General features: G+C 36.9%; 1 non-coding gene across 1 annotated transcript; it reads right to left on the reverse strand.

Annotated features, from left to right (window-relative positions):
* Positions 1-9,190: 9,190 nt before the first annotated feature.
* On the reverse strand, positions 9,191-9,262 carry TRNAK-CUU (transfer RNA lysine (anticodon CUU)). The gene has a single exon. It is a non-coding gene; the product is annotated as a tRNA-Lys (tRNA).
* Between the last annotated feature and the right edge of the window lie 264 nt (positions 9,263-9,526).

Here is a 9,526-nt window from a genome sequence, read left to right on the forward strand (position 1 = left end):
TTGGCATAGAGATGGAGTTTTGGGAAATATTCTCTCCCAACTGCAGGACTGTCTCTTTCCTACATAGAGATGGACCAGAAGAGAAGGGACAAAGTCATAATATTCACATGGAATGATATGAATAACTCCGGCTAATATGTGAAAGAACTAAGATATAAACAGAACTCAAACAAAATTTTCAGCACAAAAGACCAAAACTAGAAGCTTCCCTGTATGCCCTTGCTATCTCTAGGAGGCTGAGAGAACTATGAGTGTTTTCTCTGCCCAATTGTTTTTGTTAACAATAATTCCCAGAGGTAGTCTCATATACCAAAGGGATCATGTTCAGAAGCAGAAAATGATTCAGTAATTTCATTTTAAGGCTTTTCCAAAAGTCTATTCAATTCCTGGGCTCTTTGTACTTGCAAAAACTTAATTTGCCTACCAGATAAAATGTTTGTTCTTAGTTCTCTGGTGTATTAGGTACATTCCAATCAGAAGACAGAAACCACACAGTAGTTTAAACAGGGAAAATTTAGGATAAAGAAATAGCAACAAAAGATTGAAGTAATAGGGAATTGGTTAAAGTTCAGGGGAGGGGGGTGGACTCTAAGGGATACTCAAGTGCTACTGAGGGAGAGTACTCAAGAAAAGAACAAACTTGGAGGGAAAGAATCCTTCACCAAAGCTAGGACTCAAATCTCACTGGAGAGGGTATAGCTGAATCCCACTGGCTATTGGAAAAGTTCAATGGGTTGTTCCAAGCCAAAGAGGGTAGCTGAGAAGCTACCTGTTCAGGTTGTTACTGACTTGCTGGAAAGCCGGCTTGTGCACTATCCGGCTTCATGGAAAGCCACCTGGAAGTAGCAGGGGTGTGAGAAAGGGTTGCTGATGATTCACTGGGAAACAAGCTGGTGAATCCATAGAACTTGTTAGCTGCCCTCAGGAATGCCATCGAACTTATTGCTGGAAACTGCACAAAGTGGGGTTTGTGCTGAAGGAAGCTAGGGAGGTGCCACTTGCTGCTTGATGCCAGGACACTGCTGAAAAAAGCCAATCCACCCTGCAGGAGTTCAACGAAATGAGCACACCTGAACCAGGAAGAAGGAAACTCTCTCCTCCACTGTCCCTTCAACACCCTGTCCTTACAGTGTTTGACCAGGCCCACTTTTGTTATCACAGAGCAGAAGAAAAAAAAAAGGTGAATTTGGAGCTGAGAGGCAATAAATTGATAACTGGCACAGCTGCCTACTAACTAAGTAAAAATTTTTCTTTTCTAAAAGACATTTTTCAAATACATATTTGATGATATATATATATTCAATATATGGAAAATATCATTTTCTTGAGAACTAGGCAAAGAAAATGTTATCTGAATCAGCAAAGCACAACTTTTGTACTTTTATTTGTCAGTGTGTCTCAGTTTTTAATCTAGACAAATATTATACTAACAGAAAACAAATAGTTCCTATTAGTGACCATCTGTGTGTGAGCTCCATCCAAATTCAGAACCTCTAGAAGTGGGATCCAGGTGTGGGTTCTTTTCAAAAGCTTACAGGTGATTATATGTTTTTAAGTTGGAGAACCACTACTCATCAATTTATGCCAGAGACCTAGAAATCACACCAACACCGCCATTTCCTCATCCACTGCCCTCAGCTAATACATCACTGAAAACCATATGGTTTAGGAATCTCTCCACATTTTCCCCCAAATACTGCTGCCCCCAGTCCAGATCACCATCATCCCTTACATGGATTAATGCAACAGTCTCCTCCTGGCCTTCATCCTTTCTTGTCCATCTCTGAGCAATTCCACTAACAAACGGATTTTGCCCATGCTGTTCCTGCTACTTTAGACTCTTTTCCTTTACTTTTCACCTGGCTTATTTCTGTTTATCATTCAAGTTCCAGTTCAAAAAATACTTCTCTTTCTCAGAAAACCTCTCCAAATCCTTAAACTAGGTTCAGCCCTTCTCCCTTATTCATTGCCACAGCATCTTAAATATTTTACTTATTACATCATCATAATGAGCCAAATAATAACTTAGGTAATTATTTGTTGAATTTTGACTCTATCACTAGACAAAGGTAAAACTGATGAGAACAATAACGATAAATGTGGAGAAGGTAAAAAAGTTCAAACCATCTGGATCTATAGTTTTACAAATAAATCATAATTAGAGCTAACAACGAACATTTAGTGTCCTTAATTAGCACATTATATACATTATCTCTTTCAAACCTCACAACAGTTTTAAGAAGTGCATGTGTTCATTCAGTCATTCATTAAATGATCTGCAGAGTGCTACATGTGCAAAAAATTTAGGGCCACATTTCTCTAAATGTGGTAAGAGAATGTGAAACACAAGTTGGCCAGGACATTTACATCAGATGCAGATCTGGTTGCTTCATCTTGGAACTACTGCATTAGGCTCATTGAGGATAAGGCCTGGGTATCCACATGGTTAATAAATTCCACAGGTAATGAGTATTCAGCTTAAGTTTCAGAAGCCCTGCTCTAGAATAAAGATTCTAACAAGGATGAAATATATATATATATATATATATATATATATATATATATATATATATATGCCATCTATATATATGCCATCTATACCGGGACCCTTTCCTACACCTACTGAGTCAGAATTTCCATTGGGTAGAGCCTAGCGAAAGTAATTTTCAGAAATTCTACAAATGATTGTGAAACTAGGTACCTGTGACACTAACCACTCATTTAGATGTTAAGAATATGGTCCAGAGGTGGCTGCAGGGTACAGAATTTTGCATTAAAAACAACTTCAGTGAAACAAGATAAGGCAATAGTAAAGGTAAGTATACAATTTTGAGAGTTGATTCATTAATACTGCTTTGTTTTCTCAAAAGCTAGAAAAATACTCCCTAGTCTACCACAGGGAATGTCAGTTTTTAAACAAGTTGTGAATCATTGAATAGTGCAATGCCATCATCATCCTCACATCATGCACAGAGAGATGTGATCCTGCTCAAGATAAACAAAGACATCAAGAAGATTGATGTGACCATTGTGGCCAAGGAACCATGGAAAGATGGTGGCTAAAAACTAAGATACTACATGGTTTCTTGGAACTGTGTCTATTCACAATGGAAACGTGCCTGGTTATAAATATTTTTGAAGAAAATGTATTCTCCCACAGTCTAGAGTAGAAAGACGAATGAGAAAAGGGGAAGTGAATTTATTTATTTATTCATTTACTAAACAATTTATACAGTGCTATATGCACAAAAGGATTAGGGTAACATTTCTCAAAGTGTAGTAGGAGAGTCTGACACACAAGTTTACCAGGATCAGAGAGAAGTTTAAAGTAATGGTATTGAACCAAAAATGTACCTTCAAAGTGAAGATTAAAATACATGAAAACTAACTAACTAACTAACTAAATAAATAAAATAAACCTCTGAAACTTATCTGGAATCTTTTGCTTTTTTTGAATTAATAATAATTACAGGAACTTCCCTGGTGGCACAGTGGTTAAGAATCCACCTGCCAATGCAGGGGACACGGGTTCGAGTCCTGGTCTGGGAAGATCCCACATGCCACGGAGCAGCTAAGCCCGTGCGCCACAACTACTGAGTCTGCGCTCTAGAGTCCGCGAGCCACAACTACTGAAGCCCGTGTACCTAGAGCCCATGCTCTGCAATAAGAGAAGCCATCGCAATAAGAAGCCCTCGCACCGCAACGAAGAGTAGCCCCCGCTTGCCACAACTAGAGAAAGCCCGCACGCAGCAACAAAGACCCAACTAAGCCAAAAAAATAATTAATTAATTAAAAAGAATAATAATAATTACGGCTAACATTTAAAACTTACTGCATATACCAAGGACTTTAACATACATAATTTTGTTTAAGCTTCATAACAATTCCATGAGGTAAATACTATTTTTCTTCATGCATTCATTCATTCAACGCATGTTTAAAATACATCGACCACAACAACTCTGTTCAACTCTGTCTAAGGAATGGAAATGGAACTACGAAAAAATAGGAAAGTTCCCTGCTGTTGTAAAGACAAACAAACAAAATACATTTATTCGATAAATATGCAAACTGAAGGCTTTGGGCAACTGAGATTTAGACAGGTTAAACAATGGTCTCAAGTTCAGACGCAATAAGATGTAGAGCCAGGCTCTGAACAATTAACAGGTTAATTGCAGAGCCCCTGCTCATTACTACATCATATGTTCAAGGACCAAAACCAATTTAGATCTACCTATGTGAAATTGCCATTTTTATAGGGGAAAAACGTCAAATTTTGACTATTTCATATGCATCAATCTATAATCATATATATCTTTTCCATAAATCTTAGTTCTTTTTCTCATTCCCAGTAACTCTTCCTCCCAGAATTGTTTATGGTTGTTGATGACCCACATTGCAAAGCTGAGAATTAAGCCCTATTTCAGAAGATTCACATTACTAGAAAGTTTGGTAGGCCAGAGGGCACTGCAGTATGACGATGACTTGTCGGTTTTTTTAATACAGGAAATGCGCTCTGCTGTAACCAGTTAAGGGAGTGGAGATGGCTTCAAACAGTTTAAAAGCAGTAAATGATTGTGTAGAGAAGACTTGTTTATTTATTGCTGGCTATTTTATCTCATTCTCAACACAATACAGATCAAATCATACTAGATGGACTAAGATAAAGATTAATTGATAATAGGTTTCTCGGTAAAGGCTAATTGATAACAGGTTTCTTGTCCATGCTTGTAGTTTTTTGGTTTTGCTTTTAATGTGCATAGTCAACAACACCAAGTCAAGACATTTGGGACACATAACACAGTTCAGTATCAAGGACAATGTGGCAATGCTGTTCTCTGAACTAGAAATAAAGTTATGTGTTTTGTGGGTCAAAATAACCTGCTAGGAGAATTCTAAAACATTCTAAGGACCATTGTCTTCTAACAACTTAAAAGAGTCCCCTAAAGAAACATAACTACATAAGTATACACATATAAACATTTACATTTCTCTTCATATATATGTCTCTCCAGTTCAGGGTTCCTCAACCTTCGTTCAGATAATTCTTCGCTCTGTGTGTGTGTCAGGGTTGGGGAGATATCCTGTGCATTTTAGTATTTTCACAGTATCCTTGGCCTCTGCCAATAATACCCTCTCAGTTATAACTAATAATGTCTTCAGATACTGCCAATTATACCACAGGGGCAAAATTGCCTACAGTTGACAACTACTGTCCTTGATAGACATAGAAATAGATAAGTATAAGGGAATGCTGTGATAAGGAGACGTGAATTTGTGTCTAGGTACGGAAAGGGAGAAGACTGTGTTCATGTGGGTCATATGGTACAATGGTTAAGAATAGTCAGAATCACACTGACCAATTAGGAGCTTCAATTCTACCACATATTAGCTTTGAGATCTTTAAATGATGCTAACAGTAGGATTTCAAACAGTTATGAACATTTAGCAAGAAAAAGCATTTAAAGTACTCAGCGTATTGCTTAGCACTGTAAATACTCAGCAACTATCAAGTCTTATTATCTTAGAAGATCCAGCTAATACAATCTTCCCTCTGTCTTTCGGTGCCTCTCTCTCTCTCTGTTTATTACATATAGATACACAAACATATTACATAAGCATGTGCATATGCAGCTGTACATGTATATACATATACGTATACGTATAAATATGGCATAGGTAAAATGTAACAACGTCATGTATGAATGTGAGTTCTTGACTCTGGTTGTATTGGGGGCAGAGGCCCAGAAAGAGAGTGAGCCACACCATAATGCAAAACAGATGTTAGTTTGTTAGATAATTTTTTTGGCAGATTAAAAAAAGAGGAGTTAAGTAAGCTTTATCTGGCATGTTTCAAGAATAAGGTAATCAAATGTTAAAATTAATAGAGTGTTAGCACATAAAACTAAACATGGATTATCCATTTTAAAACACTTAAAATACAACAAAATGCATTTAACACTAAAACTTACATGATTAATTCATTTTTATTTCAACAATTATTTATAAATAACTTACTCTTTTCTTAGCTCTCTGCTAAACACTGATTTATTTTTTAATGAAATTTTAGGAACTTACAATTCTTTAAGGCAATAATTTTAAATATTTTTTCTCTTCAGAGGTGTGAAAGATGTAAGAGTTTTTACTAACTCCATATATCATGACCTGAAGGTGTTTTGGAAAGTCATAATACTACTGACAACCACTTATTTCCACTGTATTTGCCCTTCTCATATAAATTTAAAATACAGTGTCATGTAAGATGCCTACCCTACTTCACCGAAAATTAAACTCTTAAGTCAAAAACTAAGAAGCTCTCTTGTAAATTTTAAAGGTTTTCTTTCCTATCACTATAGGAACTTAGAAAATATCTAATTCTTCTCTTCCACATCCTTAATAAAACTGAATTCTGCCTCAGCTTCTAGTAAAGGAGGTATTTATTTGTTAACGAAGTATCATATCTATGGTCAGCTGAGATGCTGAAAAAATTCTTCCTTATATTAAACCAAAGCCTACCTCACAACTTATTGATTATCTGATCACTACAAGCAACAGAATATGTTTTGAATTTTTTCCATATAGCAATCCTATATACACTTGACATCAACTCTTACACCCTCATATATATATATACACACACATACATACACAGACATGCACACACACATATTAAAAATATACGTATCCATATATATTCATATATATACACATATGTACATTTATATGTGTATATATATCTACACACACATACACAGGAAGAGGTGGGAGAGAGAGTAATAAATAAGGCAAAATATAAACAAACAACTTGTAAATCTTGCACTAGTGTTGCAAAATTTTTAACTGTGAAACAATACCTAAATTAAGAGCTTTTATAAAAATATCAAGTCATATGGGAAAATCCAAAATATTGCCTACTGTCAAAAAATCAAGTTATGTTATACCAAGGACTTACTAAGCTGTATTCATTATTTGGTAGCTAAATGAATGTGCATAAAACATGAAGTCATAATGCTAGGAACTTTAAACTTACAAATATGCAACAATGAGTTATTTATAGTGATAGTTATATCAATGGCATTTTCTTCCCAACATTTTACTTCAAAGGGAAAAACATCTGAAGAAATGGTACTCTAGTTAAGCATAGGGAATTTTTAGTTAGAATAATTATGTTTATACGAATACTTAGGAATGTGTCTATTTATCTGCCAAAAGAATACAAAACATACAGTATTTATCAGTTTCAAGGACTCTAAACCAGAACTGTGAGAAAGTATTTCATTTTGAAACCTGAAACAAGAAGAAATTCAGCTAATTTGGAGTCAAAAATACACTTGCTGCATGCCTCTTAAGCCTCTGATGAATTATAAAATGCATTTCCACATTTTTTGGGGGGGGCTAGGTCATAATGTATATAGCGGTTTCATCTTTCTTCTGTGGTGTGTTATTCATCCTTGTTTCCATTTCTGGTTTTTAAATGAAACTTCACAATCCTGCTGAGAACCCTTGCTTTCATACTGTTTTTGAAATCAGACTTTCATGATGAAGCCACAAAACAACTCAGCAATAATACACATTAAAGCAGCATGCTGTTTTGAATTCATATTTAGGGGCTTTGGCAAAGAAACCATAATAATTTGTCAAGTTAGAAGGAGCCAAGCAGACAAAATCTAAACCTACATCTAAACTCAGATTGCTCATCATCTCTCTACTCACTGATCTCCTAACTTTTCTTTCTTTATCCCTCTCGCCCCTCTTTCTATCTTTTTTTTCTTTTTTCTTTCTTGAGTCTTTGAAGAAGTGGAAACTAGGATATAGGTCAGAGCTGGGCACTTCATTTCTCACAACTATATGGCGGAAGGAGAGAATAAATACTAGTCAATTCTACAATCAGGAATTTTGTCATCTGAAGTCATTAGCAGACCTTGGCAACATGGAGCAGTTAGTCACCATCACAAATTCAAGAAAACTTTATGTATATCCACATACATCCTCACTGGTTTAGAATTAGGAGAGTAACACCCCAGGTATTCCCCAGGTGGAAAGGGACACTCCCTTGAAAGTGGGTGAATTCCCACTGGATGTCCCCATTTCTGTTGGGGATCTCAGCTCATAGTCCCTCCTTGGGGAGCCCCATGGGTTTCTTAATTGCCTTCTTCAGGGTTGGGAACAAAATTCAGAACCCTGCCAAGTTGGGGAAATCTAGAAAGCTCTTCATTGCTTAACAAAATAAGGGATAAATTAAAGGTTGAGAAATCTATAGGACATTTCCTTTTATAGCTTCTATCTCTTAACTCACAAAAATGATAGATTTAATTAGTGTTATACTGAAGAGACCCAGGAAATATCATCATGAGATTTCCACTGGATACCAGTAAAGCCAGGTGGTTATCTGTGTCTGTTTGTTGTTCTTTAGATATATCTTCAGAAGTTGGTACTTTACTTTTTTTTTTAACATTTTTAAAAATTTATTTATTTGGCTGCGTTAGGTCTTAGTTGCGGCACGTGGGGTCTTTGTTGCAGCATGCGGGATCTTTCGTTGCGGTGCGCAGGCTCTTCATTGCGGTGTGCTGGCTTCTCTGTAGTTGTGGCGTGTGGGCTCTAGAGTATGTGGGCTCAGTAGTTGGAGCATGTGGGCTCTCTAGTTGTGGCGTTAGGGCTCTAGAGCGCATGGGCTCAGTAGTTGCAGCACGCGGGCTTAGTTGCCCTGCGGCATGTGGGATCTTAGTTCCCCTACCAGAGATCGAACCCGTGTCCCCTGCATTGGAAGGCAGATTCTTAACTACTGGACCATGAGGGAAGTCCCAGAAGTTGGTACTTTATTGATTGCACACATTTATAATAAGGAAGCATTTACATAGTAACAAACTAGGAAAAGATATATATATTTTTCTCCATACCATCACCAAATAAAGTTTAACTGTTTTGTTTGTCATACTGGTTTTTAATTCAAAAATAGCCTCTTTCAAGACACAATGGAGAAAAAATAGTCTTTTCTTTCCTTCCTCCCTTCCTCCCTCCCTCCCTTCCTTCCTTTCTTTCTATCTTTTGGCTGTGCCAGGTCTTACTTGCAGCATGAGGGGTCTTCATTGTGGCATGTTTAATTGTGGCATGCAGGATCTGTAGTTGCGGCATGCAGGCTTCTTAGTCGAACCATGCAGACTCTGAATTGCAGCATGCATGTGGGATCTAGTTCCCTGACCAGGGATGGAACCCAGGCCCCTGCATTAAGAGTGCAGAGTCTTACCCACTGGACCACCAGGGAAGTCCCAAAAAGGTAGCCTCTTCAACAATTGATGTTGAAACGACTAACTGTACATCCCTACGCAAAAAAATAAATCTAGACACAGACCTTACACCATTCACAAAAATTAACTCAAAATGGATTACAGACCTAAATGTAAAACACAAAGCTATAAAACTCCTTAGAGATTACATAACAGAAAATCTAGATGCCCTTGGGTTTGATGATAACTTTTTAGATACAACACCAAAGGCATGATTCATGGAAGAAAGAATTGATAAGCAG

This window comes from Lagenorhynchus albirostris, chromosome 8, assembly GCF_949774975.1.
Source record: "Lagenorhynchus albirostris chromosome 8, mLagAlb1.1, whole genome shotgun sequence".
Lineage (NCBI taxonomy): Eukaryota > Metazoa > Chordata > Mammalia > Artiodactyla > Delphinidae > Lagenorhynchus > Lagenorhynchus albirostris.